The sequence below is a fragment of the Protopterus annectens genome, chromosome 1.part1, assembly GCF_019279795.1.
Source record: "Protopterus annectens isolate FY-2018-M chromosome 1.part1, PAN1.0, whole genome shotgun sequence".
NCBI classification, from domain to species: domain Eukaryota; kingdom Metazoa; phylum Chordata; order Ceratodontiformes; family Protopteridae; genus Protopterus; species Protopterus annectens.
In genome coordinates, this window is record NC_056726.1 from 967,948,461 (window position 1) to 967,974,327 (window position 25,867).

Consider the following 25,867-nt stretch of genomic DNA (forward strand, 5'->3'; position numbering starts at 1 on the left):
AAATGTAATGACTGCAGCAGTGAATACACTCAAACATCTACATTTATGGTAAGTGTACACAACTGTACTTTTCCTGTTTAGGCTCCTAGCATTAAGACAAACAACCTTGAGTTTGTCTGAAGTGGATTTTTTTACATCAGAAATTTTGTTTTGACATTGCTTAAAAAACAGAGTATTGGGGAGGCAAACACCTTTGCTCGTATTTGAAAGCCTAGAGGAGACAGATGAAGACCATCTCTGACAAAGCAGTGTGGTCTGTCTATCATGTCTTCCCAGCCTAGCAGATACTGGATCCCCTGGTTTGACACCAGAAGCTAAGCCAATTGTTGAAGTTAATCATTTTTTGTCGGTATTGTGGCATCATCCTGCATGAAGGTAGAATGCTGCTTAGGACTAGGGACATACCTGCCTGGGACACATAATCTGAGAGTTCAGTCATGTCTCTCTTCATATAGTCCAGAGAGATATGTCTCAAGTCATTCACCCAGACATGTACTGTGACAGAGTCATGATGGTAATTCTTGTTGAGTGACTTGTGTGCATGCGTGATTTGATGGATCAAGGCACCTGACAGGCAGCTGACCGTGACCTTTTTGTCCAGCCTGGTGAGGGGGACATCTGTGTGTCTCACTATGGAGTCACCTATGACCAGGACATTTGGTTTTGAGGTGTTTTTGCCTTATGAGCTTATTTGCTGAGACATAGTGGATTCTATTTGCTTTGCAGTGTGTGCAAGTGCTTTGCACTTGTGAGGTCTCGAATCGTTTAGTAGATGTCATTTGAGTACCTCCGCCGTATATGGGTTTATGTGATATGACCTTGTTTTGTGTAAGAAGTGATGCGTTTGTGCTGACAACCTTTTTGATGTGTGGTTTGTTGTTCTGTGAGAGAACTGATTCCAAATTCGTACTGTAATCGCATATTATATTTTTGTTTTTAGGAGTAAGCGGTTGTCCGTATACATGAGGCAATTACTACATTGCATCAGGCTGCACATGTCAATCAGGCTGGCTGGAGAAATAATTGTGAGCCAACGGATCCATTATATCAGATTTTTATCGTAACTACTATTGGGGAGTGGGCTAGTTTGACCAGATTTTGCTATAGCATTAATAAAGGGACTTATTCTATTGAAGGCTAGGGATGAAAACTAATGAAATGTTTCTCAGTGCACAACTGAGTTTCTCTCAATTTAGCAGGGAGGCTTGAATTATACCCCTGCTTCATCATTATCCCTTTCCACTTTGAATTGTAGTTATCTGCTTGTGATATGTACAAGAGCCTTAACTGTATATCTCTAAAATATACCTTCAAATCAGGTAATAAAAAACCTCCTGGTTCTGTTGGGAGCATCAACTTGTCCCACTTGCCCTCCCAAATAAAATCCTTCTGTTCTTTATTGACTGTCCACAACCTCTCCTCTGGTTGATAAAAATATGCCTGACCAGTGTGTAAAACTAAAGGAACTAAAAACATTTTTTACTGTTTGTAACTTGCTACTAAGACAGAATGTGTGTGTGAATGAGAGGAAGGATAGAGGAATGGCGAGGATGCAGGGAGTAGAGGTGGCGAAGGTGGATGAGTTTAAATACTTGGGATCAACAGTTTAGAGTAATGGTGAGTGTGGAAGGGAGGTGAAGAAGAGAATACAGGCAGGATGGAGTGGGTGGAGAAGAGTGTCAGGAGTGATTTTTGACAGACGAGTACCAGTAAGAGTAAAAGGGAAGGTCTGCAAGAGGGTAGTGAGACCAGCTATGTTATATGGGTTGGAGACAGTGGCATTGACAAAAAGGCAGGAGTCAGAGCTTGACGTGGCAGAGTTGAAGATGTTAGGATTTGCACTTGGTGTGACGAGGATGGACAGGATTAGGAATAAGTATATTAGAGGGTCAGCCCAGGTTGGAAGGTTTGGAGATGAAGCCAGAGAGGCAAGATTACGTTGGTTTGGACATGTACTGAGGAGGGATCCAGAGTACATTGGGAAAAAGATGCTAAGGATGAAGTTGCCAGGTAACAGGAAAAGAGGAAGGCCCAAGATGAGGTTTATGGATGTGGTGAGAGAGGACATGCAGGTGGTTGGTGTGACAGAGCAAGATGCAGAGGACAGGAAGAAATGGAAACAGTTGATCCGCTGTGACGACCCCTAATGGGAGCAGCCGAAAGAAGAAGATCTTGCTAGTCATATCGTAGACAAGAACTTCCAGTTTCTATGTTTTTATATTATCTTTTATTTATTCTCTTCCTACGTATCCTTAGCTGCTGTAACCAAATCCTTTTTAATCAGTACTCCTAAATACTTCATTTTATCATGTAACCATAAATATGGGCATTGCTGGATTGGTCCATGTATTGTTACATAGTTTATAGTTATAGCCTTTATCTTCATTAATTTTGTATCTTGAAAAAAATTAACTCTCCCAGAATATTCCACAACATTGAGATTCCTTTTTCTGGTTCCATCAGGTACAAAATAATATCATCTGCAAACAAAGCTAACTTTTCTTGAAAACCATACCAGTTATATCCTTGAATTTCTGAGTCCTTTATTTCCTCTTCCAGTGGTTCTAAGTAGAATGCAAATAAAAGGAAAAGAGAACACCCCAGGCTGGTTCCTCTTTTCAGACATAACTTATCAAAAAGGAATCCTCCCACTTTGATTTTTGTCTTGGATACCTCCTATATCCTTCTAATTAACCTTATTATTGTATCAGGAAATGCAGATGCTTCCATTGCTCATAAAATCCAAGATTACTCTGTCAGATGCTTTTTTTGCATCAAGACCCACCAACAACAGTGGTATTTTCCTAGATTCTGCTTCTCTCCCGATTATCACTGTTGTACTATTCTTGTCAAATGTTTGCCTCACCTCCACAAAATCACATTGGTCTATATCTGTCAATTTTGGCATCACCTTTGCCGTTCTTTTAGCCATTATAGACCTAAACATTTTGTAAAATGGAATTATGTGAAGCTGGATCAGATGGGTCTTTACCATCTTTACATTTTACAGCCATCACAGCTTTTTTCCAGGATGTTGGTGCCTCCCCTCCTTTTAAAATACTGTTAAATAAAACCTTCCAGATCTTTATTACATTATTCCCTCCAGTCATCCAACAGAATTCCATCTATTGCTGGAAAATTTCCTATAGATTGGTTATACATCACCATTTTTATCTCATCTCCTGTCTTAACTGTTGAGCCTCATCTACCTGTAACCTTGGCATATTTAAGTCTTTTATAAATATTTCCATATGTGGTTTTTCTTGGTTTCCTCATTTCTGTCCTGTATGCATTTTTTCATAAATTTGCAAAATATCTCTAGTACCTCTACAGGATCTCTAGATCTCCTTCTATTCCTGTGTTGTAGTATTGTAGGTGTGGGATTTCATGCCCTCAGGCGACTCATACGTCGGCTTCTATACAAAAACTTCAGCTTGGCTGTTGCAGTGTGCTTGGGACTTCACATGTAGGGCCATAAACCAGTGGCCTTAAATGTGACATTTGCACGCACAATCCTCAGAACTTTTTAGCTGCAGATGGACATTCGTATCGTATGATCGCTTCTCCACAGATGTTGCATCCTAAGATAAGTAACCCTTTGGGTTTCTAATTTTCTTTTTTTTTTTTTTGAAAATTGTTCTTGCTAACACTTGGTTGTTATAGCCTTTAGCTGATGTCAGGGAAAAAGGGAAAGTGTTAGTGCGGGTGCCAGGTACCCCATAAAGTGGCCCATGACAGGTGTGTTGTTTGCCTAGGCCAGGAACACAATCACTCCTCCTGCGCTATTTGTCAGTCGTTTGTGCCCAAGACCTTGCGCAGCTGTCTAGCCACATTAAATCTCTACCTGGAGAATGATCACCTTAAACGGTTAGCCCTTAGGATGGATCCTACATCAGAGGCCGCACCTGAACCCTCGCGCAAGAAGGCCAAGGTTCCTAGGCCTTTTTTGCCTGCTGCTCCAATTCCCGATGCAGCACCAACTGCAGTTCTAGGGGTTGAGGCACGCTCAGAGGATATGTCAACTGCAGCAATGTCCCTCATGGAAGCTGTTTCACAGCCAATGACCTGCACATCCGTGGAGCTTATCCAGACATTTGTTCCCCTCTGACATCGATGGTCATCATTTTCGGTGGTACCTCCAGCAGACGTCCAGACTTCGGATGTGTTACTGTCCAAACCCAACACCAGGCCTCTCTCTACTTCCTCCCTGGCCAAAAAGAAGCAAAAAACTAAACATACCTCCACCTCTTCAGAAGTTACACCCGACTGCCAGGCCTTCACCTCTTCTCTCATGCAGGCCTTTATGGCCCTCAGGCCTTCAGCCTCAGCCACTTCCACCCTGCCTCTTCTGAGCCCTAGGCCTGCCTCTGCTTCTTCCCTCCCATCCATGACCCCTCAAGTCAGAGAAGAACATGATTCTTCCTTCTGATCCTCAGAAGAGAGTACATTGCTTATATTTCCCAGATTGCCTCCCCCAGGAATATTACTCTCCTGATGAGAAATCTGTGGAAGGGGATTCTCTCCCTGAGGACATTACTTTTGGTGAGACCATCACCAAGATGAAGGATTACTTTAAATGGGATACATCCCAAATGGCAGACAGCCAAAAAAGGTACTTTGAGCTGCTGCAAGTGTAATCCCCCTCCTCTTCAGCAGTTCCTCCTGTTCTACCTGCTTAGTTGGATGCAGTCAACGCTGCTTCCAAAGCCCCTGACTCCCAGCCTCTGGCTCCTAAACATCCTGACCACTTCTACAAAGTACCAGCGGCTGACCCAGCTGTTATTGCCTTCTGCCTCCCTACTGCACATTGACAAAGACAGCAAGTACATGGATAGGATGGGGAAGAAGGTATACACTTATTCAACTTTGGCTTTCAGCGCCATAAATTATCAGACCCACATGACAAAGTATGCATTAGACTTGGTCTGTCAAGCCTCCTCCATGCTAGCATCCTTGCCTGACAGCCCCATCAAGACAAACATCTCAGCCAAACTTTCCTTGGCACAACAAGTTGCCAGGCATTCCATCAGGTGCAGCTAAGATACTGCAGAAGCATCCACCAGGTCTGCAGCATCTGCTTCAGCCCTCAGGAGGTACTCATGGCTAAGACTCCAGAACCTCCCTGAGGATTTCAAGTCTAAGATCTTGGACACCCCTCTGGACCACAATGTGCTTTTTGGCAAACGATCTGCTGACCTTTTTAAAAAATCTACAAGAAAAATGCAAAGAAATCCAGGATATCAAGCACTTGCTGGTGTCACCCATCCCCAAGTATTATAGACACTACCCTGCTAAGGCCACCTTTGTGAGACATACTCCTCAGCCCTCCTCTTTCAGGAACAAGAGAGGGGCTAGAAGACCTATCAACCCCAGATCCTCTGCTCCACATCATCAACCCAGACAGCCCTTTCAGGGCAGAGGGGGTCCCAGTAATGCGTGGCTGCCTTGCCCACCTTCCCCTCTCAACCTACCTTTCCCACTCTCTTCCCCTTTGGCAATCCATCACTTCAGACCAATGGGTCTTAACTTTATGCAGACAGGGTACTTCCTATCCTGGAAAGAGAAGGCATCCAGAAGAGGCATTCCTCATCCCCAAAAAACAGGCCCATCTCATGCCACAAGTTCTGGCAGACCTTTTAAAACTAGGCACCATAAAACCTGTCCCTCCAGGACAGGAAGGGAAGGGGTTTTACTCCTGCCTCTTCCTGATCCCCAAAAATGACGGCCTCTGGGAGACCCATCATAGACCTGTCCTTCCTAAACCTCCATCTTCAGGTACCATCTTTCAAAATGCTCTCTCTTCCCACTGTGCTGCCCCTCATTCCAGCCAAGGCCCTCATGGTTCATAGGTTCATAGGTTCATAGGTTGGTACTAGGCTATCAGCCCTAGGGCCTATACAAGCCTAGCCATAACAATTCCCTGGCTATTTCTTCCCACATTATTTACTTTCCTGGACCCCTGTCTAGCAGGGCGACTGACGTGATCCCTGGGGTGAATTTCCTTTCTCCCATCCAGTTGTCAAGGTTCCTCTTGAAGAGGTCCAAAGAGGCACTCTGCTTGACATGTATGGGCAATCTATTCCAGAGTCTGGGGAGTCTCTGGGTCAGGAACCTATCCTTCCAGCATGTTTTGTTTATTGTGATGACAAGGTTTAGATCCCTGGAGCGTGTAGCTCTGAGGGATTGGGATTTCTTTAAATGTAGCATGTCCAACAGCTCTGCACCTAAGGGAGGCCTACCTGCCCATACCCATCAGGAATTTCCACAGTCAATTCTTGTGTTTCTCTGGACCTACCTCTCATTTCCAATTTACTGCCCCCCCCCCCCCCCCGAGTCTTTATAACATGCCTGGCTCTAGCCATTGCCTTCTGCAGAACTCAGGGTATACAGATTTACCCTTATCTGGATGACATCCTAATAGTGGCAGAGTCCAGGGCTGCTCTATTGAAGCATCTACATTTCACCATGTCCCTTCTGCAGAACCTAGGTTTCACCTTCAATCTCCCCAAATCCTCTCAGATTCCAAGCTAGGACAACATTTTCCTAGGCTGCAGAATCAGAACAGAAACAATGAAGGCCTTCCTACCACAGGACAAGGTCCTTTCTTTGACTTCCCACTTCCAGGAAGCCCTACTATCCCAAAAAGTGACGTCAAGGCAATTTCTTCGTCTCCTCGGTTTAATGGCAGTGACCATCCCCATGCTACCACTGGCAAGAATGCACATGCGCAAGTTACAGTGGTTCCCGAAGAACACCTAGTCCCAACACCTTCATCCCCTACAGCAGGGCATCCCCCTCCTTCCTTGTCTGAAAACAGAAATCAGTTGGTGGCTCCAGCAAGTGCAACTGAACCTAGGGCTCCCACTACAACCACCCACCCCATCCCAAGTAATCCATACAGATGCCTCAGACTCAGGTTGGGGAGCAACTCTGGCCTCTTACAGGATTCAGGAAAAGTGGCATCCCTCTCTTCAGGCCAAACACATCAATATCAGGAAAATGACAGCAGTCTTCTTAGCTCCAAAGACCTTCACCCCCTTCTGGTTCCAGGGGTGCTCCAGATTGTCACCGACAACACTACAGTGATGTGGTACCTCAATAAGCAGGGAGGAACAAAGGCCCATCACCTGTGCAGATTATCCCTGCTGATATAGGACTTAGCCTCTCATCTCAACTTAGCCCTGCAAAAAGCCTATATCCTCTCACAGGACAACCACCAAGCAGATCTCTTGAGCAGGACCTCCTCACTTCATCACGAATGGATGCTGAGCAGGGAGGTCTTCTTAGACATAGTCCACCAGTGGGGTGCACCACAAATAGATCTGTTTGCCGCCCCCCTGAACAGGCAACTGCAGAACTTCTGTTCAAAAACACACTCCCCTCTAGCATGGAAAGTGGACGCTTTCAGCTTCCCTTGCAAAGGGAAGTTCCTTTATGCCTTCCCCCCCATTCCCACTGGTTCAGAAAGTCCTCCTGAAAATTTAGAGGGACAAACCAAAAATCTTGTTAGTGACTCCCTACTGGCCGAGGCAGCACTGGTTTCCCCTACTTCACAAACTAGCCCAGAGCAGTCACTTCAAGTTAGCCTACAAGGTGGACCTACTGACACAAGACAAAGGAACTCTCCTACACCCACACTTACAGATGTCTCTGACTCTGTGGGTGATAAACTTTTGATCCCTTTGAGATACCACTACTCAGAGGACGTGCATTCAGTCCTAAGGGAGGCAAGGAAACCTACCAGCAGAAAATCTTACCTGCCTAAGTGGGAAAGATTTGCAAAATAGTGTCTGAACAAGGGAAGGGACCCCAGCTTTGCTGAGGTTCCTCTGGTTCTAAACTGCCTGTGTCAGTTGATGAGTGGGCTTTCTTATTCTTCTGTAAAAGTACACCTCTCTGCCATATCATCCTGCCTGCCCGCCCCTGGAACCCCCTTGCTTTCCAGGCATGACGTAAAGCTCTTCCTTAAAGGGGTATTGCACATGAGACCACCTAGGAAACCTACCCCCCCCCCGCCTTGGGACCTTAAATACATCTTAGAGAAATTAACACAGCACCCCTTTTAACTGTCTGAGCCTTCCTCCTTACAGATGTGCACATGGAAGACGGTCCTCCTGGTGGTCATCACATCAGCCAGAAGTGTGTCAGAATTGCAGTCCTTAATAGCCTGTCCTCCCTACACCATCTTCCACAAAGACAGGGTGTCCCTAAGAACCAACCCCTCCTTTATGCCTAAGGTGGTTAATGACCTCTCTTTTAACCAATTCTTTCATCTACCCACTTTCTTCCCCTCATGCTATAACAAAGGAGAGAGGATACTGCACTCCCTGGACATGCACAGACAATTTAGGTTTCACCTGGACAAGACCAAGACCATCAGAAGGACTAACCAGCTCTTTGTCTCCTTCCACCCCAGAGTCCTAGGCAAGGCAGTCTCCAAGCAAACCATTGCATGCTGGATCAGGAAAGCTATTTGCTTCTGCTACTGCCACCATGAAAAGGAGCCCCCAGGGGGAATCAAGGCCCATTCCACTAGAGCTGTGGCCACCTCAAGGGCCTTCATGAAGGGCCTAGAGACAGCATCCATTTTGGAAGCAACCACTTGGGCCACTATCAACACATTCACTGAGCATTACAAACTGGGCCAAATTTCCAGAGCTAGGACAGGATTCACCAGGTCAATCCTGCAGGGTCTTGTAGAACCCTCTTCATCTACCACCACCCTCTTATCCGCATAAGCGGTGGTATGTTCCCACACCTAGAATACTGCAACATAAGAATAGAAGGGACATAGAATAGTTGTGTAAAATTTTACCATAACCGTAGATGTCCTTCTCTTCCATGTTGCGGTATTCCTTCCCGCCCACCAATCCCCCCAGGCCCTATTTCTTACCTGTACTACCTACATTACAGTAGGTCTCCAAGTCACACACCTGGAAACAAGTACATTCCTCCTCCTGGGCCTTCTTCTCTGCCTGCTGGCCTTCAAGTTTTGAGGATTGTGCATGCAGACATCACATTTAAGGCCTTTGGTTTATGGCCCTATGTGTGACATCCCATATATATATTTCATTATATTGAAGCTTTTGAGGGCATGAAATCCCACACCTAGAATACTGCAAAATGGAAGAGAATGACATCTATGGTTATGGTAAGATTTTACACAACTATTCTTTATTTTCTTGTTATAGGCTCCCTATGTTTGGCAACAAGCCTTTCTATTTTCTGTTGCTTTAGTCGTTGTGCTAAACGTTTTTGTGCTCTGGAGTTATAAGAAAAACAGTTGCTTAACAGCAGTCTTTCTAAACTCATGCATATTATCCAGGTACTCCCTTATTTTGTAACACTTTAACCTTTGTCACCCTCTCTAGATAATTCTTATTACTTCTTAACTAAATCTCATTTTTTTATTTCTACCCAATTTTTAAACTTCACTTTGATTTTATCCCATTCACTATAACGTTTGGAGTACTGGATGTCTTCCCTAATAACGCAAGGATAATTTTCACCAATTTCTGTCTTTTTAACAAGTGGGTGGGGAAGTGCCAGTGCCTCATCTTTACTTCACTACCCTGAATTTTTATTTTAGTAATTATTGGTTCATGATCTGTAATAGTTATTGGATGTGTGTCAAAAGGTCTCAAGAAAAGTACACATGTTCCTGTGAAATACAATTTCTTTCAAGCCAAGCACAATTATTGTATCTTGGGGAATAATATGTAAATTTTCTGAGTTACTACTATTGAATTCCTGTCTTTCACACTGAATATTTTCTACGTTTTTCAGAAATCTACCCTATTTTGTTATATTTACCCCTTCTAAGCCCCCAGTTGCATCCTTCTTGTAGCAAATCAAATTCCAGTCACAACTTGTATGTAGTATTCCCTGCTGAAAGCTAATTATTTCTCCCCAACATTTTCTAAGCTTCAAAATAGTAGTTTTATTGGAATATAAATACATGCCAGTATAATCCTCATCCCTTGCCAGTATCCCCTTACTACTGCAATTCTGTCATTATTATCTTTTTTCCCTCTTTTATCACTACTGAAGTACCACTAGCAATTATTGTAAGTACTCCTTTCCTTTGTCCTTAATATTCTGCAGAAGATCCATCCCGAAATCCTTTCTTTGACCTTTGCATTTCTTAATATAGTTAAGTATTCTTTCCTTTTTGTCTATGTCTTTGAGACTATTAACAATCCAAGATAATACAGAAAATGACAACATTATGGTAAGAAGTCATTCTTCCCACCTATTATACATGGCAGTTTTTGTGAATGTCTGTTTCCAGCTTTTTTGATACATGTACCCATTAATGTTTGGCAGGTTAATCCTTTATACTGTTTTTCCTTATCATCACCATTGGAACCTGTGTCACATTTTACAAGATTTTTTGTTTTAATAAAAACCCTCAAACAAAGCATACCTACATAACACACTTAATAACCTATTAACTGAATATAAACACACAACTATGTACATCTTCAAATAATTAAGTTTAGCCCTTCTGCTTGGAGCATTTGTGCCAGATAGACAGCTGCTAACACAGGCCCTAATTCATCTGAAATTGAGCTTATCCATGCTAAGATGCATGTCATTGCCTGTGCTTCTAGTTACACTGGTTGGTGTTTGTTCTTTTTGTCTTTATTCCCCCTTCTCCACATGTGAAAACTACTTACATACTTTCAGAAATCATTAACTTTTAGGATTGAAGAAACCAGTGTTTTGTCTTTTATTGCCATATTATCAGATTAATTCCATGGAAAATTAAAAGAAAAAAGAAAAATGCAGTCCTCTGTTGCAGCCTGAAGACAAGTTGAAACCTTTATAGCTAAAAGAAAATATTTCATTATATTTGGTGTTCTCATATTTACTTGTTTCTGCTTAACATTTGTTATTAGATTAAGCCAAAGGTCTTAAATCAGACATTCACCTATGCAAAAGTAAGAGAAAGCGTATCAGCTCTATTATGATATGTGTACTTTACATCATCCCCAACCAGAACAACCCAGCATTATAGCCCATTAACTTAAACATGCTTTTGTTCAGCTTTTCTCTCTTTCTGTACTGTAGTACAGAAAAAAAGGAAATGCACCTGTTTACTTTATCACTTGTAATGTAAACTGTGTAGTTATAATTGTGAAAAGTTTCATAGAAATACTGTTAAGAAGAGAAATCGTTTTACTTAGTTACCCTCTTCCTTCCTCCTCTCCAATCTTCAGAGTCGTTCCAGACATTAATAACATGAAATGAGACAAATGATTTTCAGTTCCTTGTAAGTTTTATAAAGTAAACAAAAGTCTTTTCTTTCCACTTATTCTTATACAGCCATTGTTTACAAATATGATTGATGCTTTGCAGTCTCACATTTATTCAATAATTTTCATGCTGCTTTTCATCTTCCTGTTCGTTACCATCTCCCAACTCCAGATTTCAGTTCAGTTCCATGGTGCTCCGGATTGTTGAGAGGCAGGTGTGAGATTCAACCTGATTTATCCAGTTGTCTTCATAATATTTTTTTCTTGGAGGATCAAAGTCATTTTTTGATGCAGAACATGCTAAGGGAGAAATACAAAAGTGTGCCCAACAAGGGGTGAGCCACCAAACAGAAGGGGAGTCTGCTTTTTATTCTTCTGATGGTAAGGCTCATAGAGAGGTTTTGCCAGTGAAACCTTTTCCAGTGTTCCAAAGGAGAATGCTTGAGAGAGAGAAAAAAGCACAGGAGTTGACTAGATGAATCAGAAATACATTGGACTTGAATCAGCGATCGAGGTTGGAAGTTGAAGATGAAAAGGAAGAAGACCTGTTACACTGAAATTAGTGAATAAATGTGAGACTAAAGAACATCAATCTCATTTGTGAAATATGTCTTTACAAGAAAATATTTTTGAGAAAGATTGGAATTTTTTTTTACTTTGTTAAATTTGTTGGGGGACTGACAGACATATGCCCCACTTCATGTCATTAGTTCTTGAAAGGACACTAAATGGAAAAAAAAGAGAGGGGAGAAGGAGGGAAAGGTGACTGTAAGTAAAACAATTTCTGATGTCCTTCCATATCACAGTTGGCAATATTCCTTACATTAGGGATCCCCTGCCAAGGGTAGCCTGACGTCTGGCCAGTATACCAAAGCCTTAAGTTGTAATAAGGATGTTCTATGTCACATGTATGCTGCCCATCCACGAGGTAGGGCATAAGGGTGACGTACGGACATACCTTCCTCAGAATTTCTTTGCTGCCAGTCCGAACACAGTTTGATCATCAGTCTGAACACTCTTTTCATCTCCTGGTTGCCAAGCAGTTTTCAGATAAGTGCCCCACCCATTGGGGTTTTTCGTCTTTTCTTATTTTTTGTGGTTGTTCGATTTTGCGTCATCTGGAAAGGGGAAACAGTAGTGTGGGAAACTGACTCCCCTTAAGGATCATCACAAGCATTGTTTGCTTTGCTTAAGTGCTTTTTATAACCATATGTCTTGTCCTGTTTGTCAAGTGTTTGTTCCCAAAAACTTTGCGTTGTCAATTCTCCTGTTTAGCTATTTATGTAGAGAAGCAGCATCTTAAATTATTGGCTCAGAGTACAATTGCGGAATTGTCCTGGCCTGAGGGTCAGCTGTCCATGAAGAAAAAGGCAAAGAAAGATCTGCCAGAGTCTTCTGCAATACTGCTTTCATCAGACATATCTCTCGAGCCTGGTGAATGAATGGAGAATCACTCGGTTCTTCAGCCGGAGTCCTCTGCTGCAACCACTTCGGTGGCCAGCATGGACCTGGCTTCTCGCAGATCCTTGGAGGCTTTGCAGACGTCTGTTTCAGATGTTCACAGAGAACTGAGGCTGATTATATCTGAAGGGCTTAGAGATCTTCCACAGATTCTTGTTAGGGAGGAGATTCCCACTACGCTGATTGAGCATCGGTGGGGGTCTGAACCACTTAAGATGTTTAGGATTGACATCTCTTTGAAAAAGCAGAAGACTAAGCATATTTCCTTTTCTTAAGGATCCTCAACATGAATGGCAGGATTTCACACATGATCTGTTTAATGCTTTTGTGGCTTTGAAACCCCCTCAAGGAGTTTCTTTTTCTGACCTCCCCCTTGATTTTTTTCTCCCCTTAAATGGCCTAGGGAGCAGGATTCTTCTAATGAGCACACAGAATCTGGTGAAGAATCTCTGGCCTATTCCTCCCAGATTCCATCTGCTTTGGACTACGGTTCTGAGGAAGACGACTCTATTAGTCCAAATTATCCTTTTGAGGAGAATGGGACTGTGTACCTAGGTTTCTGATGTTCAGCAGAGGTATTATGACCCCCTTCAAATGGGGTCTTCTCAGCCCTGTACTGTTCTTCCTGTTCTATCTGCTTTGTTGGGCACTTTTTACATAGTTCCCTGTTCCTAAAAAAAGTGATAGGTTTTATAAGGTGCCTGATAAGGAAACAGCTCCAGTACTTCTTAATAATGACCCTCCCTCCTGGCATGTCTAAAGGTCAGTTTCCTGTGCTTTCTCCTATTAACCTGCTGAACTTGGGAATTCTGAGGTAGTGTAGCAACTACCTCATGTACGCAGACAACCCTCTCCTCTTACCTCCCAACACTCAGACTTGTGAGAGATGCACTTATATATCCAAACTGGAAGACATGCACTCTCCAGCCAAGACTGGAATAGCTGGTCAAGAGGAGAAGGTCAACACCTGCACCAGACCACATGGAACACACAGCCCTACAGAACACCCACCATCACAGCTCTCACATAAAAACACAAAAGACACACCCACCTTCACGGAGGCTCTCAATAGAAATCTACACAAACAGCAGAGACCTCAAATCAGAAATACACTCAGCCACCACAACACAGCACAAATCACAAGACACATAGTTCACCTACACAGTGTGCCCCTCAACCTAAGCCCCTGAGGGAAAACAGCTTGCCCAATACACTAATCATAGGTGACTCGATAGTGAGACACACTGATGTCCCACTCACTAGGTTGAATAAGTTTGAATAAGAAGAAGGTAACAGTCAGCTGTCTGTCGGGTGCCAGGATCTGGCACATAACACACTCATTCAGGTCACTCCACAACAAGTACAAATGTGACTCTGTCATTGTCCATGTGGGTGTGAATGACCTGAGGCGTACCTCCCTGGACTACATGAAAAGAGACATGGGAGAGCTTTCAGATTATGTGGCCCAGGCAGGTATGACACTAGCCCTGAGCAGCATCCTACCGTCACCCAGAATGATACCACAGTACAAGCAGAAAAGGATTGACTTCAAAATTGGCTATGTTTCTGGTCTTATTCTAAGGGGATCTAGTATCTGTCTGCTTGGGATGACATGATTAACAGACCTGGATGCTTTGCCAGAGATGGCCTGCATCTGTCACCCCTAGGTTTCCGGATACTAGCTAAGGCACTTGCCACCCCTATAGTGCCTTTTTTAGACGGTGTTCCAAAGACCAAATTACCACTGTAACAGCTGTATATAAATGCAATCTGAGGGTCATGCTGCTCAACGCTAGAAGTCTAAATCTCAAGATGCGCTTGCTCAAAGCACTTCTCAAAACAGAGAACATTGACATTTGTGCTGTAATGGAGACCTGGTTTAAAGCAGCAGAAAATATCCCTGCGCTACCAGGCTATAACTCATTTTACACCTTTCGGCCCCAGAAAATGGACTGAGGCTTCAAAGATGGTCATGTCTCCATATTCATAAAGGATATGCACACCTCCAGACTAGTAGCCCAGCATAACGCATCAGTGCTGCGTCAGGTACATCTAACAGTGGGTAAGACGGTGATTCAGGTCGTAGCCTGCTATAGGTCCTCAACCATGTCCCAAGACTCTCATTCCACGTTCCTAAGCACCCAGGAAACCATTAGGGTCTAACCCAACACTCTCAAACTGGGTGACTTCATCTACCCCTTCATCAACTAGGAAAACTACTCATGCACCAATACACTTGCCCATCACTTCCCGAAATTCATTAATTCCAATGTGCTGGACCAGCTCATTCTTACCTCCACTAGAGGAAGCAACATCCTTGACCTGGTTATTACTAACATGGGCAAATGTTGCTCAACACTAATAGTCAATTCCTCCCTGGTTAGATCCAACCACAAACTAATTACCATGAAATCCATATCTCACCCACACCACCAGCAAGGGTAACCGCCATGAAAAACTTCTCCAAAGCTGACTTTGGGCTCCTAAAAACAGAGGTGACTAACTTCACGGCCCCCATGCAAATGGAAAATAGGTGCATGACCGCAGAATCATACACCAGTGCATTGTATGAATACATTCAAAAATGCATGGAACTAGTCATACTCAACAGAACCAAGATGCTCTCCTCCAAAAAAAGAGGAAGCCAATCTGGTGGTCCCCTGCCATTAACAAACTCTACAAAAGAAGGAAGAAACTGTTGCAGAAAAAGGTGAAGTCCCAAGATTGGGAAAAACTCCCTTATTAGCCTCAACAAAAAGTTGAGATCCCTCATCAAAACCTCTAAAGCTAGCATTACTGTAGCACAGGTTAAAGCTGCATCATCCAAGGCCAAGAATACAGCTTCCATGGGACCCAACAATATCCCTGGCTGTGTTCTACATGAACTACAAAGTGAACTGGCACCACACCTGTGTGCCTGCCTCACCTCAGGCTTTGTCCCTACAGAATGGTGCTCTGCTACAATCATCCTTCTCCATAAAGGGGGAGTGACTACAGACCCTGGTAATTATTGCCCCATAAGCCTGACGAGTGTGATATGTAAGGCTATGGAGCGCATCATCATGGACCTAATTAACAAGGATATATGGAATCTCCAAGATCCCACGCAATTTGGTTTTGTGAAAGGTAGATCATGCCTGCTCGACCTGGTTGACTTCCTTGAGTCAGTCACCAGAGCTGTGGATGAGGGCAAGGCAGTTCATACAGCCTACCTCAATCTGGCCAAGGCCTTTGATACCATTCCTCACTCAGGAATTATTGGTAGACTCATCAAACTAGGCATCAACCCCTATATCACTAGGTAGGTTGCAAATTGACTCACAGAAAGAACCCAGTGTGAAAGTAGCAGACTCCAAGTCAGACTGCTGACCAGTCACGAGTGGTGTCCTACATGGATCAGTCCCGGGTCCTCTCCTGTTTGGCATCTATTTCTCATAAAGTCCAGGCCAACACAGAGGGAGTCTGGCTGACCAAGTTCGCAGATGACTGCAAGCTGGGAGCCATTATTAACTCCCCACGTGATGTAGACATCCTACAGAAAGGCCTCACTGAGACAAATGACTGGTGTTGAAACGATGGCCTTAAGCTTAATGCCAAAAAAATGTCGTCATTCCCTTTGGGAAAAACTCAGTTCCCACTAATTACAACATTGATGGTAGCCCACTGAACACTGAAGGCGTTATAAGAGATCTGGGGACACAGATTGATAGCAATCTCTCCTTCGACCACCACATTGCCACTGTGGTCAGAAAGTCCTTCTATGTGACACATCTCATTACCAAGGGTTTTGCATCCAGGAAGAAAGATGTCATCATCTCTCTCTACTCTTCCCTCATTAGACCAGTCTTCGAGTATAATGCCCCATTTGGCATGTACCTCAGTAAACACCTGCAACAGCTGGAAAGGTCACAAAAGTACCTCACGAAGAGAATTTTAGGCCTAAACACATGCCCTACATGGACAGTCTCAAAAAACTCCAGCTTTTCTCTGTCTCATATCGTCTATTAAGAGGCGATCTCTGCTTGACTTACAAAGTCACGTCTGCCCCAGCCCTGTTAGAAATGTTACACCTAAAGAAATCCCAATCCGTGCGCACCACACACTCCAGGAACCTTAACCTCATTACCACAATCAACAGAACATGCTGGAGGGACAGGTTCCCCCACCCAGAGATTGTCCATGGTCTGGAATAGACTTCCCATACATGTCAGACAGAGCACCTCACTGGCCCTCTTCAAGAGAAATCTTGATGAGTGGATGGGAAGCAGAAAGTTCACCCCGGGGATCACTCCATTGGCTCTACTTGATAGACGCACCGGGAACTAATGGTGACATGATGCCAGGGCACTTCTATGGGCTAGGCTCGTAAAGGCTTCAGGGCCGTTGGCCTAGTACACACCTATGAACCTATGATGATTGTAAATTTCTTTACAAGTGTCTCTGTGCTGATCCTTTTGTTATTTCTGTTTTTTCTGATAAGCCCTCCAAGCTTTTGCCATCTACTAAGCTGCTTCCCCTCTGACAAGGACAGCAGAACCATGGAAAGATTGGATAAGAAGGTGTACACTGCTGCTACTCAGGCATTTAGGGCTGTAAATTACCATGTCCATATGACCAGATATGTTTTCTCCCTTCTCTCTCAGGCTTTTCAACTTGCTCCAGATCTTCCTGATTCTGAGTGGAAGGCTTCAGTCCTCTACTTGTTGGGATCCTCTTCACAAGTAGCTCACCATTCCATTAAATGTAGTCATGATTTATTTATTGCATTTGTTTACCGGGAAAGTCCACTGGGCCTGAAATTTTCAGTGGAGGCCCGAGGAGAAAAGCTCCACATGTAATTACATACAAAGAGAAATTATACACAAACAATACAGAGTATATAAGATAGAGGTAGCACATTAAATAAAGTAATAACCACATAGAATAATTTGGTAATAACATTACATAAATTGATAATAATGAAGAATTGTTTAAAATCATGGTACAAGTGTATGAATAGAAGTTTTAAATATTAAGTAAGATTATTGGCAGAGAGAGGAAATTAGCTTGAAGGGTAAAGGAAGGAGGCAGAAGGCTTAAAGTAGGGATAATACAGGCTAACGTGACAGCAGGAGTTGATATGATGGAGAGAAGGGGAAGATAGACTAGTTGTAGACCAAGGAGGAGTAGGATCTTGAGAGGGGGTCAAGTTTTGGGGTTATCAGTAGGGGTGCAGTTACATATCCAATGTGAGGAGCGATGAAGTTTAATGGATTTTTTAAAAGCAGTGTGATTACTGATAGTTCTGAATGAAGGAAAGAGATTATTCCATAACTTGGAGCAGTAAAAGAATACAGCATTTGACCCACTGAGAGCTTAGGTTTATCAGTGTTTAATAGCATTTTGTTTTCTGACCTTAGGTGTCGATTAGGATGGTATATGGTCAGAATGCAGGAGAGGGATGGGCAGGCTGCTGGGTAGTAAATAAGTTTATGGGCAGTAGTTAGTTTAGGTATATGAGGTGATGGGGGAATTAAAGCCAATTTACTTGATGTAGTGTGGAACAGTGGTGGGTGGAGAAGTTAGCATTTGTAACAAATTTAGCAACTTTATTATAACATGAACTGAGTTTAGTTTTCAGAGAGGACTGAATATTGGTTAGGATTGGGGTGCCATATAAGAGTGTTGGATGCAGGAATGAAGAATCAAGAGTCTTTTTTGCAGAGAAGAAAGTAGTTATGCCTGTAAAGGGCTTTTAGTTTTTGATGATGTTATGGATATGAAGGTCAAAGGTTAAGTTGTCATCAGTGATGACACCGAGTAATTTGGTATTGGGAATGATTTTAATAACAGTATTATTTTGGGAATAAACAGAGAATTCAGACTTGTCAACTAGGCTGGATTTTTTTGGCAGGGGTAAATACTAAGAGTTTAGTTTTATTGTGGTTAAGGGCAAGATGGTTCTGTGACATCCAGGATTCAGTTGAGGTGAGTGCTTTTTGGGTAAGTTGCTGTAGTACAGAGGCAGATTTAAAAGAGCAGATAATAATAGAATCATCTGTGTGTTGGATTACAGTACTGTCGGTAAAAGAAGTGTGGAAGTCATTGATGAATATACTAAATAAAAGGGGACCCAGTATAAAGCCCTGGGGCACCTCTGTATTGGTGTTGATGAAAGGTGAGGAGCAGTGCTGCCAAGTAGTAGATTGTTGCCTATTTCTGAGAAAGATGGAAAACCAATGAAGGGTGAAGGGAGAGGTGCAGAAATTAGAGAGTAGTAGGCAGAAGGGAGTGGGAAACTGTGTCATATGCTTTTGATAGATTGAGAAAGAGTGCGAAGACTATGGATCCATCATCCTTAGCTCTATTATCTGTGTCCCGGAAGGAAATGAGAGCAGTGTTAGTGCTATGTCCTGGCCTAAAGCCATGTTGAGTTGAGGAAAGGAGGTGGAATTTAACCATGTGACTAAGGGCCTGAGTGTGAATGCACTTCTCAAGTATTTTTGAGATGGGGAGAGAGTGGTGATAGGCAGGAAGTTAGAGATGTCAGAGTTATTGCCACCTTTGTGAAGGGGGAGAACATATGCCTTTTTCAGTATATCAGGTATACATGATTCCTGAATGGCCCTGTTGAGGAGAATGCTGATGGGGTAAGCTATGGAGGAGGCTGATAGTTGTAAGAATTCGGTAGGTTATCTGGGCCATTGGTGCATGGTTTTACTTTATGAAGGAGTCTTTGTATGGTTGAGGTAGGTATGGGAGAGAGTGAGAAAGTGGGTAATGTTAGTAATTGGGTTATGTAGTATTGTAGGGTTTGGTTGGTTTGTGTTGATGGGTGGGAAGGTGGTAGTAAGCTTAGCAATAGTGTTAATAAAGTAAGAGTTAGAGAGAGGCTAACTCGCAGGTTGTTTTTTCTGGGTTTGGGCACGCATTATTGGTAGTCCCAGGATGGAGTAAGGAGTTGATTGCTCCCCAAAATTTCTTGGGGTTGTGATTATATTGGTTTTGGATGGTTTGGAAGTATTCTTTTTTGTTTAAGTACTAATCGTTTGGCCTGATTGCAAAGTTGTTTATATTGCATGAGGTTGGGAGGAGATTTGATGCAGCTGATGCCTCTTTTAGAGCTGCTACCTTTGGTTATGTGTTAAGGAGGTATTCCTGGCTTCGCCTTTAGCCTCTGCATGGTAATATTAAGGCCAAACTAATGGTTGCATCTCTTGACAGTAAAAAAATCTCTCTGGTTCTGCAGCTGCTGAGCTTTTTAGGTCTGTTCAGGAAAAGGGTAAGGCTATAAATGAAAACATATTTTTGTTTCCTCTGTTCCCAAATTTCAGCGGAATTATCCTACCAAGTCTGCCTTTGTTTGTAGACAGTCTTGCCCTCAAAAAGGATGCTGTAAGGGCTCCTTCTGCTAAATCTACGCAGACTCTTGCAGCTCAGAAGCCTCCTTTTCCAGACAAACCAAGTTCTGTCTAACTATCTTCTTCCCTCCTCTCTAAACCAAGTTCCTCTATCTCTTTATCTTTCCCTTCCCGTTTGGTTAATGATCACTAAGGATTCTTTGGTTCTATCCATCATTCATCAGGGATATTACATGGTTTGGAAATCCCTTCCCCCTTTTTGGGCATTCCTCAACCTTCTCAGAAACAGCTGCCCTTTTTTCCAGATGTTCTTCAGACATTTGTCTTAAGAAGCTATTCAAGTAGTTTCTGGTCCTGAAAAGGGGAAGGGGTTTTATTCCAGAATGTTTCTGCTTCCCAGGAAAGAAGGCACCTAGAGACCCTTTCCCAGCTCAACACCTTTTTGAAGGTTCCTTCCTTTTGAATGTTATCCCTTCAAGTCTCGTTTCCTGTTCTTCTGGCTCAGGATTTCCTATCCATCCATCCATAGCTCCTTTTTCCCATTTTTCGACATGGGGTCAAGGTGTCACTTCAACAGTGGCAGTCATCTAGATCCAAGTTTTACATCACCGGGTGCTTAGCCCTTCCGCACCCCACACACTTGCATGCACACTCACACCTGTGGCCAATTTAAAGTGTCCAGTCCACTTCCTGCATGCCTTTGGAATGTGGGAGGAAACCAGAGGAAACCCAAGCAAACACAGGGAGGACATGCAGACTCTACACACAAGGCATCTTAGCCAAGAATCGAACTTGGGAACTTCTTTTTGCAAGGCAACAGCACTGTCCACTGTACCACTGTGCCTCAGGCTTTCTTAGTCTCCCTAGATCTGAAGGATGCTTATCCCCATATTCCTGTTCATCCCTTTTTCAGGAATTGTTTGTTTCTATGTTTCTACCTTGCATTTTCAGTTCTTTGCTTTGCCCTTTGGCCTCATTACTGCCCCAAGGGTCTTCACCAAATGCCTAGCTCCTGTGATTGCTTTTTACAGGATGAGGGGAATTCACATTTTTTCCTTGCCTGGATGGCCTCATTTAGGCTTCCTCTCCAGAGACTTTTCTTCAGCATCTTCACTATGCTGTTTGTCTGCTGCAAAGCCCAGGGTTTACAGTGAATTTTCAAAAATCCTTCCTGATTCCATCTCAGGGTCATGTTTTTCTCTCTTGTGTGGGCTGGCTTCCCTGCCTCCTCCCAAGACTTTAACTCTGATTGCTTTCTTTCACTCCCTTCTCCATCTGGTCTCACTTATGACTGAGGAGTTTCTGAGTGCACTGGGATTCATGGTTTCCACCAGTGCCATGCTTCCTCTTGCCCGGCTTCATATGAGAAACATATAGTGGTTCCTAAAGTCAAGTCTGTCTTCGATATTTTTATCCTTTGGACTTTCCAGTTCCTCTTCCTCCATGCCTCAAGCTATAGCTTCAGTGGTGGATTCAACAACTCTTCTTCATCCCAGGACTTCCTTTTCAGCCTCCAGTCCCTGCTCAAGAACTCTCATTGGATGCCTCAGACATGGGGTGGAGAGCTTCCTTAGGCCCTCTGAAAGTTCAGAGCTTCTGGTCTGTTCGCTAAAAGAAAGACCATATCAACACAAAAGAGATGAGCACTCTTCTTATGGCCCTTCTGGCCTTCCATTCTCTGTTCCGTCCAGGGCCCCTAAAAATCTTTACAGACGATACCACAGTGATGTCTTGCCTCTTGTGCAGACTAGCTGTTCAAGTTTGGGATCTGGCTGTCCAGTTTCAGGTGACTGTTCATATTTCTTCATCTCAGAAAATTGTGGCAGACTGTGCAAGATCATAACATAGACTCATGAGTGGATGCTTCACAGAGATGTGTTTCTGGACATTGTCCACCAGTGGGGTACATGTCCTCTGGCTTGGAAATTGGACCCCTATCTTTCTATTGGAAGGGGATGTTTCTTTATGCCTTCCCCGCCCCTTCCTCTCATACCATGGGTCCTGTTCAAGATAGAACAAGATTCTCCCAAAATCTTGGTGACTCCCTTTTGGCACAGAGAGCACTGGTTCCCTCTTCTTCTGCACTTAGCTAAGGACAATCATCACAAGTTACCTCACAGGGTGAGCCTACTCACACAAGACAAGGGGTCTCTCATCCATCCTTACTTGTCCAATCTTCAACTGACACTGTGGGTGATAGGGTTCTGAACCTGTTTAGGCACATTCTTTCCGAGGACGTGTTTGGGTTCTGCAGGAGGGCAGTAGACCCACTACCAGGAAATCTTATTTATCTGTATGGAAGAGATTTTTTGTTTGGTGTCTTGCTTGTTACCTGGATCCAGTTTCTGTGGAAGTTCCTTTGGTTCTCTCTTATTTGTGTGAATTGCTCACTGCTGGGGTTGCATACTGTTCAATTAAAGACCACCTGTCTGCTGTTTCTGCTTGTCTGACTTTGACTCCCCCTTTGGCTTTTAGATTTGAGGTCAAGCAATTCCTTAAAGGCATCCTTCATATTAGGACTCACAGAAAGCCTATTCCTTCTCCTTGGGACCTTAGTTTTGTTCTTTAAAAATTGACTCGGGCTCCTTTTGATTCTGCAGCTTCAGTTTCCTTACCGCATTGAACTTGGAAGACTGTTCTTCTTTTGGTCCTTACTTCAGCTAGAAGGATGTCTGAGCTTCAGGCCATTATCACTGTTCCTCCTTTTTTAGTTTTTCATAGGCACAGGGTGTCTCTTCATACTAATCATTTTTTTATGCCCAAGGTGGTAAATGTGTTGTCTCTTAATCAGTCTGTTTATTTGCCCACTTTTTTTCCCTTCTCCACATTCTGATAACACCCTGGATTTGCATAAACAACTTGGATATCATTTACATAAGACAAAAGACATTCGTAAATCTGAGCAACTTTTTGTTTCCTTTCACCCTAGATCTTTAGGTTTGGCTGTTTCTAAGCAAACTGCTTATTCCTGGATCTGTAAGACCATTTCCTTCTGTTTCCCTGTTCATGGGAAAAGTCTTTCTTCTTCTGTTAAGGCTTGTTCTACTAGGGCTGAGGCTTCTTCTGGTGCTTTTTTCAAGGGGCTTGATACCAACTCCATCCTTGAGGCAGCCACTTGGACTTTTGTTCATACTTTTACTAGGCACTGTAAGTTGGATATGGCTTCCAGGACTAGAGCCAAATTTGCCAGGGCTGTCCTGCATGGCTTTCTTGAAGGCTCTGCTGGACCTTGCTCCTCCCTAACTTTCCTCTTGAGCTTTTTTGTGGTCTTCCTAATGTAAGGAGTACTGCAACAGTGATATGGAAAGACATAATACAGCTGTGCAAAATCTTACCATAACGGTAAATGTCCTTCTCTTCACTGTTGGAGTATTCACTTCCTCCTCCCTACTCCCCCTTTTTCTTTCTGGATGCACATATTCCTCTTGTTCTTCTTGGACATTTGTTTCTACTGGGGCTTTTCAGTTCAGAGGAAGATGTCCATACGTCACTCTTATGCCCTACGCCATGCGTGGGGAGTATACGTGTGACATACAATGTCCCTGTTACAACCTAAGGCTTTGGTTTACTGGCTGGACAGTGGGCTACCCTTGGCTGTGGATCACTAATATAAGGAATGCTCCAGCAGTGAAGAGAAGGACATCTACTGTTATGGTAAGACTTTACACAACTGTACTATTTTTCACAGTATTTGTATAAAACATTTTATGATAGAAATGACATGTTGTGTAATAAAGTATTCTTAATTATTGTTGTATGTGATAAAGATTCTAAAGCAAAGAGGTGCCTTTTTTCTTCTGTCTTTTTTTATTTTTAAGTAATGCAGGCATTACAATTAAAAAGAGAAGAAAGGCTGGATGAAAAACATGTTTAAGTCCTCTAGTTTTAATCTTGGACTGTGGGGATGGGGTGTAAAAGTGCATTTATTGTAATAGCTGTAAAATTGAAATGTTTTCTTTTACTTCTGCATAGGTGAATGTCTGGATTAATGCCATTGGCTTAATTTAATGACAAGTTTTTGTGAATGTAATTGATTTTAAAAATGAGAGACCACCATGTAATAGAGATCTGACCATTGTTTACGGAGAGAAACTTAAAATTACAAGGTACGAGAGCAAGCAGTTCAGTAAAAAAATAGTTTGAAATTATTGGAAGTGAATAAGAGATAACAGCTTTTCTGGTAACTAAATACTTAAATGCATTTACTGTAACAGTGTATAATGTAGTTTTATTTATAGATAGCCAGTGCACTTTTTCTCAGGGCTAATAGTTAATGTTTTCTGATAACAGGCAAGTTGCTTTTCACATCTGGGAGGGGAATAAAGACAAGAACAAACAGCAATTAGTGGAAGTGGAAGTCCGGGCTGTAACATGCGTAATAACATGGATAACTAATTTTAATTTAGGTTTTGTCTGTCTGTGTGTGTGTGCGGCTATCGATTTAGGGTAATTTGTTCCTATAAAGAGGGTTGAACATTATTTGCAGATGTACATGGTTCTGTTTTTTTTTTTATTTAAATTAATAGGATATTTGGGCGTTTGGGGGGGTTGTCTTTTTTGTTTGAGGGTTTTCTTTAAAACAAAAAGTCTAGTAAAATGTAACATAGGCTTAAATGAAGATGACAAAAAACAGCTGTATAAAAGATCAACTTGGCAAACATTAGTAAAAAAAACTGGAAAAAAGTTGTCATATATAACAGGTGGGAATAATAGCTTCTTATCATAATGGCTACACTAAACATATTATTTTGGAACATGAATGGCCTCTCGGGTATAGACAAAAAAAAAAGGACAGAGTATTGAATTATATTAAGAAATGCAGGGTGCAAATAATGCCATAAGAGAAGACATTTTCAAAGAAATGAGCAAGTGAATTTGGTAAAGAAAGGATATTTCGAAGAACATCAGGGATAAAGGAAAATGGGAGTGTTTACATTTACTTATTTATTTTAATTATTTAAAATTTGTTTACCAGGAAAGTCTGACTTGGAATGAAGCCAATTTTCAGCGGAGGCCTAGGGAGAAACACTCCAGACGCATATATTTGTAATGTGAGAGGAACCCTACACAAACTCAGGGAGGACATGCAGACTCCACACAGAAGGCACCCCAGCCGAGAATCAAACAGGAGAACCTCTTCCTGTGAGGTGACAACACAACCGCTGCACCACTGCACCGTAATAGCTATTAATTGCTAGAGGAGTTCCAATAGTATAACCAGGCCTGTGTAAGGGGCTGTTGCCAAGGGAGGACGATTATGCTGGCATGTATTTATATCCCACCTAAAAACTGCTATTATGAAACTTAAGAAAATTTTGGGAGCAATAACCGCTTTCATTGGGGCATATTACTTAAAGGTGGGGAATAGAATTTTATTTGCAACAGTGAGGATGTATCTGGGGGACCTAGAAGGAAACCTATAACAAAAGAGGATAGATTTCTGAAGACATTTATGAAAATATTTGGTATGGAAGATGTGAATTCAGTAGTAGGAACTTATTCTCAGGTACAATAACAAGGTTAGACTTGACAGAAATTATATTTCACAGGAGCATGTGCGTTTAATTGAATGTTTCAACACATATCCAATAAATATTTAGATCATGCGCTAATAGCAACTAAGATAAAAATGCATGGTAATGAAGTACAAATGAGAAACTGGCACTTCCCCACCTACCTCTTAAAAAGAGAGGAATTTAAGGAATGAGTTGTGGAAATTATTTGAGAGTTAGAAGGGAAGACCAAAGCTTCTTCAGAAATTATAGCTAGTGAGTAGGATAAAAACAAAAAAAAAAAAATGGAATTAAG

At 42.5% G+C, this 25,867-nt stretch overlaps 1 protein-coding gene across 1 annotated transcript in view; it reads left to right on the forward strand.

Annotated features, from left to right (window-relative positions):
• NOL10 (nucleolar protein 10) overlaps positions 1-25,867 on the forward strand; it is a 1,716,803-nt gene that overhangs the window by 1,643,844 nt on the left and 47,092 nt on the right. The window lies entirely within an intron of this gene.